General features: G+C 30.9%; 1 pseudogene; it reads right to left on the minus strand.

The window, feature by feature from the left end:
* Window positions 1-308: 308 nt before the first annotated feature.
* LOC106321169 lies at window positions 309-3,636 on the minus strand (annotated as a pseudogene).
* Between the last annotated feature and the right edge of the window lie 3,113 nt (window positions 3,637-6,749).

Below are 6,749 nucleotides of genomic sequence, written 5' to 3' on the forward strand. Positions count from 1 at the left end.
TATTCCGACGGACTGAGGTTTCCTCGGAATTCCGTCGGTATATTCCATATTCCGAGGAAATTCCGAGGAACCCCAATTTTGTGTTTTCTCGGAATTTCCTCGGAAATTCCTCGGTATATTCCGAGGATTTCATTTTCCGTCGGAATGTCCGTCAGAATACCGTTGTTTTCTTGTAGTGTCCGTATTACGACACAAATATACTAATACTAGGAAAAACCACTAAACTACGTATAGCCAATACAATTTTATTACTATCAATAGTACAACATATATATATGTTCAAATTATAAAAAAGTATTACACTCGCAGGCATCTTGTCTAAATCACAGATAGAGCACAATACTGAGACAAGCATGGAAACACACACATAAGATATACGAAAAGAGGTCCTCTATTCCTCGGACATGAGGTGTTGGTCGATCTCTTTGATCATCTGAACGAAAAATGGAAGCAGAGTCTCAGGGTGAACCACGTTCTCATCGATCTTCTCATAATCAAAATGCAACTTCACAACACTTCCAAGCCCTCCTTGCTCAGGAGTCACCTGGATCGTGATCAAAAAACTCTTGAAGTCGTCCATTAGGTCTCCCTCTATGACCCTGAACTTAACCAGTTTCTTTTCCGGCTCCACTAATTCAATCCTCTCTTTAGCCACCTTTGCCTGCCCATCTACATCCAAAACACAGTGTTTACCAGTTACCAATCAAATATATTATTTCCTTGGAAAATATTATATATGTGTTCAGATCTTCTAAAATGTTATGTTTTGATTCACATACCATGAACATAGTTCCAGACGATGACACTGTCAAGTGTGCCCCAATCTCCGTCGTGCAGATCACATGCCTGCACGTTTTGAGGAGTGGCTTCGGCGACATGGTGTGCTTTTCCGGTGTACATCTCGTAGAACTTTTCTGCCGGCGCTTTGATCTTAACTTCTACCTCAACTTCTCCTACAAGGGAAGATTCTGGCATGTCCTCCATTTCTGCAATTTTTATTTCTTCTGGTGCTTTGCTTCTCTTTCTCTAATCTTTCTATAACAGGAAGAATTGTTTCTTTTTGACTTGAAATCCTTTAACAGTTTCTAGCGCTTTTTATAGAGGAAATGGTGAGAAAACTTGACTTATGGGATGATTAAAGGATGGGATAAAATTATAGATAGTATTTTAAAACATTATAAAAACTAGCAATATGTGTACTTACTTATCCATAAATGTTTGAATTATTAGATCTAAACATCTTTAGTGGATACAGTAGTATTGTTTGATTATTACTTTTTATGAAGTTGATTGGACCCAGCGTCTTTCTACAAATATATATCAAGCAAATGTCAGCGAGTAGACTGTTCATCCATACGTGGCAATTGACATTTAGTTTTATAATCAAAGTTTGTTACAATTTTAAAATATATTTTTGAGCAAATATATATATATATATATATATATATATATATGTTTTCTCAAAATTGCTGAAGCTGTCTGCCAAGAGTCAGTCTTCATTTATATTTTGAATCAGTCTTTTCTTTTTACCAAGAATCAGTTTTATCTACACAATATTACGTAAGAGCATCTGAAAACCATTTGTGGTTCTTATTTTTTTATTTTTTATTTTTTTTATCTGATTAAAAAAATAATTAAAAAAATAAATCAATCGTAGACCGTCACGTGTCAGTGGAGTCCGCGAACGGTCCAAAGAACCCACTTAAATCGGTGTTTATTTAGAGGCTTTAAACAACAGTTTTTCTACCTTTTTGTAGGACCTACACTAAAAACACCCACTCAACCTCTGCGATAAAGGTGCCCTAGGGCACTCAGCGTGACTGTCCGTGAGATATACTTTCATTGGCAGCTAGTGTCCTCTTCTCAAAGCTCAAAAACGTATAGTATCTATGGGTGGCTTGGATTAAAAACAACATTATCAAAGCTAACATCTTCCGGACAGCAGATTTTTTTCAGCTGCCATTTGGTCTCTTCCATTTAACTCTTGGTTTGACCAAATGTGTGGCTTGGATATAAAGTCAGCAGATATACTATCAAATGTTATATTTTGAATTTTCTAAAAAAACTATAAATTACTAATATTGTTACAAGTCTAACATTAAAATATTTGTGATCAATTGTTTATTTTTTTGTTATAACAAGATACAAATGATCATAAAATTATATGAATAAAAAAATTCATTTAATAGATATTCAGATTATATATATATATATTTTTATATTATTAAAATTAAACTATGTACCATATAAAAATACATAAATATGTTAATTTTAAAATTTTATTTCAAAAGTATTGAGACCTTAATATTTTAATTTCGAGATTTGAATTGAATTTTTAAAAATGATTATAAATTATTAAAAATTTCACACTGAAAATTTTGTGATTAATGGTTTAATTATTTTTGGTAAAAAAATATAAAAATGTTAATAAAATTATATGAGTAGGTAGGAAGCTTCAATTAATAAATACATATATTAAAATATACTATATATATGTGTCTATATCATTTAAATTTAATTATATAACATATAAAATAAATAAAATGATTTTTTATTTATTTACCAATAAAAATTATTGTAAATAAGCAAGAAGGATTATTTTGACTTGTGATTATTCAAATTTAATTAGATACATAATAGTTACTCGCTTCTCAATTATTCAATATATTTATTATTTCATAATACGTAATGAAAACAAAATAAATAACAACATGTATAAGTAATTTTTATATATAATATTCATTCTCGTTTTCATTCCGCGCAAGTCGCAGATCTCCACCTAGTATATATTAACAAGAATTTTCCTTCTTTTCTTGCATGATTCTCATCCTTGTGAATTGATCTCTCAAAGTATATTAAGATGAGACGAACAAGTATATAGGCGCTTTGTTATCAAATTAATAATCAAAGCATACACTCACAAGCTTCATATTTGCAACTTACAACATCAACTCACCATCCTTTATAACTTGAAGAAACCAATCTTAATCTTGAAAGAGCATAGTTATTGAGACAAGCATGAAAATCATATTTTGCTCAAAAAAAACATTAAAATTATAGAAAACGTACGGGAATAACCTGAACAAGAGGTGTTCGTCGAATATTTTACTCGAACAAGAGGTGTTCGTCGATCTCATCAATCTTCTTATACTCGAAGTGCCGCTTCACAATACTTCCATTTCCTCCTTGCTTAGGGGTAACCTGGATCGTAATCAAAAAGCTCTTGAACTCTTCCATAAGATCTCCCTCTAAAACCTTAAACTTTATAAGTTTCTTCTCCGGTTCCACCACTTCGATCCTATCTTTCGCCACCTTTGCTTTTCCATCTACACCCAAAACGAACCGTTTACCATAAAAATCTATATTTTTGCAGCATTATGTATAAATTCACAAATATACATATGATATCATATAGATTATTCTAGCAAAAAATACGTACCATGCATGTAGTTCCAAGAGATGATACTGCCAACTGTGCCCCATTCTCCGTCGTGCAGATCACATGCCTGCACATTGCGTGGAGTGGCTTTGGACACATGTGGTCTTCCAGCGATACATGTGGTAGAACTTCGCAGCAGGAGCTTTGATCTCAACTTCAACCTCAAGCTCTCCTAATAGAGAAGAAGACTCTGCCATGTTTATTTACTGGCTGCTTTGCTTCTCTTTACCAACGAAAGTGCTTTGGTAGACGACTTTGAAATGCTTTAAGAGTTCGTATCCTTTTTATTATATAGAGGAAGGAGCGGCAACCTCGTAATGGTGTCATGGGCCTTGGGACAAAAAAAAATTTAATTTCTAAACTATTATTTTTTTTTAAAATCTGATAGATATATGTTTTTTTTTAAATACCAGAAATATTTTTTAAAATAAATCTATGGAAGTAAAAAAAAAAATTCATATAAAAATAATTTGGGCCCATTTTCTTATTTTTAATATAAAAATACATGTATTTTTTAAAAAAAATCAAACCTTTATCTATTAAAAAATAAGAGGATAACAGATTGGGTCCAGGATGGTCGCACCGTTCGCCCCCTATGTAAGCCGGCCCTGTGTATATACTGGATCCGTAAGACCGTAAGCAGTAAGAGCGTTTTTATTGATAATATCATCCCTTAGCAAAAAAAAAAAAATTTAAGAATAAATATAAAATTATATTACTATTTTATTGATAGATTTCAGAAATTTGAAACAGTACTATATAAACTTTAATGTACGTAAAGTTCTCAAATTTTTATTACATCCATCAATAAAAATGTTAATATATTTTATATTTATATTTAAATATTAAATATTAATGTAGTATTAATGTATTAAAACTTAATTTCAAAATTAACAATAATGATCAACCAAAAGTTTGCTGCTACTTTTTTATAAGGATGCTTTTAAGCATTTGTTGATATTTTCAGCAAATAATCAGTCTTTGCTACATAAAATGGATCATCTCGGTTGTAATTTTTTCAGCAAGCACAAAGATTTGGTTTTTCTATTTTTCTTAATATCATTCTTTATATTTTTAATACTTTGAAAACGGCTTGTATACTTTTCTTTATACATTATAGAATGATGACAACTAAAAGATTTTAACTCCCATGAACTGTTGACGACACGAGGATATTAACATTTTAAAAAATTAATCCATTATTTTTTATAATGTATCCAGAATTATGAAAGATATCCTGACTGAAATTATACAAAGATCGATATTTTCTAAATATGAAATATTTAATTTTAATACTCAAAAAAAAATTCTTATTCTGTTTCTTCGTTTGCATTGAGGATTTCTGAAGCCAACAAAATATTAAAAAAAAGTATTTTTTTTCTTGTTTATAAAAATATATGTTGAATATAGTACAAATAATCTACATATAATAACAAACTCATTTTCAGTCTTTTTTTTTGTTGTCCCACACATTTCATTTAATACCCACATGGGGTTTGTACTTTGTACACGGTACATAGTTTAATTATCACAAAGTACACAAGATAAAAAATAAAATAAAAGATATGTGTAAACATCTTGTGGTTACAACATAAAGTCTAAATGGTGACCACAAGAACGAGCAAGAATAATTAGTTCCTCTTCATTTCTTAATTTTAACACCATTTATGAAGAATTCTTTTTCCTTAATGTTCCTTTTTATTTCTTTTAATTTAAGAAATCATAGAATAAAATTATTTCTTATTAAATCCGGAAAAAAAACAATAAAGAACAACTATTCTTATTATTTTCTTTTTCTTCGTTTCTTTCTTCTTTGTTTCTATTATTCCTTTTGTCGTCACAGTAAGAATCGAAGACTCTCGAGGCTTCACACACCCCGGCGCTGATCAAAATTTGTTTCAGAACAATCATTTCCGGCTAGTCCTTAAATTTTTTTACATCCTTGCCATGAAAACTCCAGGCATATTTGGAGTTGTACTGATCAATCGACTTGTGCATTTGAGAACCGGAAGATGAGCATAGCTAAGGCCATGATTATCCCTAAGAAACCCACAATGGGTTTCTTAGTTTTTAAAAAAAAAAAAAAAAAAAAAAAATTAAAAAGCAAACCAATCGCGGGCCGCCACGTATCAGTGGGACCCGCGAACAGTGTAAGAAACTCACTAAGATCGGTTCTTAATTAGTAGTTTTTGTAACCGATCCTTAAGAGTTTTGTGGGGATCCACACACTAAGAAACCCACTAAGAACCCCGGATAATCATGCTCTAAGCTGAGACATTGAAAATAAAAGCCCAAGTGATCGTAAACAAAATACAACTATAATGAAGTTGAATATTTGTGTATTATGTTATTAACATAAATTTCATAGCATATATAATTTATTAAATTAAAAATTGTAATCATAAATTAAATTTAAAATAAAAATTAAATTATAAATAGTATCAAAGTGTAAACAGCACATCTAATACTCACATATATATTTTAGTTTATATTAAAAAAAAATCTATTGATAAAAAAATATTAAACATAATCTTAATAAAAATATATGTGCAAGCAGGCAGACCTGAATTTAGTATACAATATACATTAATAAGTTTGTGTTTAACTCATTCTCAGTCTCTTAAAAACTATTTTTGTTAATTTCTAAATAGATAATTCCAATACGAAATTATTTTTATGTATTAATAAAAAAATATTTTTAAATTACAACATTAACTATAACTATAATTCTTAGATGTTAACACCATACATCTTCTCGTAACTGATTTTTTTTTGTCAGCAACAGAGAATCATGTGGATATACAAACCAAATTGTAGCTCCGCATCCATAAGTACAATAAACGATGATTGCTTTTTTGTATTATGTGCGAGGCTGTTCACCTTAGAATTATGCGTATGTGGTGTATGAATGAGCTCTGAACTGATAAAACTTCTCTTCAAAAACTTTATATCTTCCAAATAACTTGCAAAGGCTGGTCATTCGTCTGGTTCTGAAACCATCTTCACCAACTGTGAACAATCTGTTTCAAAAGTAACTGGAAACTGTCTTAGGTTCCTCATACATTCCATTGCCCAAATGAGAGCCTCTATCTCCGAATAAAGTGGCGACTGACTCGCTTTTGTGTTCCTCGCTCCCATTAAATCATCAAAACAATCCAGTGTGTTATACCACCCTTGGCCCGAGTAGACTTCCTGATTTTCCAGGAGCCATCCGTAAAAATACCATGTACCTGGGATATGCGGTACTATCTCTGCTGCAGGTGATCGAGTATTATCTATTCTCTGAAATTTTTGCCTCGGCCCAGAGTAA

The sequence above is a fragment of the Brassica oleracea genome, unplaced genomic scaffold, assembly GCF_000695525.1.
Source record: "Brassica oleracea var. oleracea cultivar TO1000 unplaced genomic scaffold, BOL UnpScaffold01281, whole genome shotgun sequence".
Classification (NCBI taxonomy): Eukaryota; Viridiplantae; Streptophyta; class Magnoliopsida; order Brassicales; family Brassicaceae; genus Brassica; species Brassica oleracea.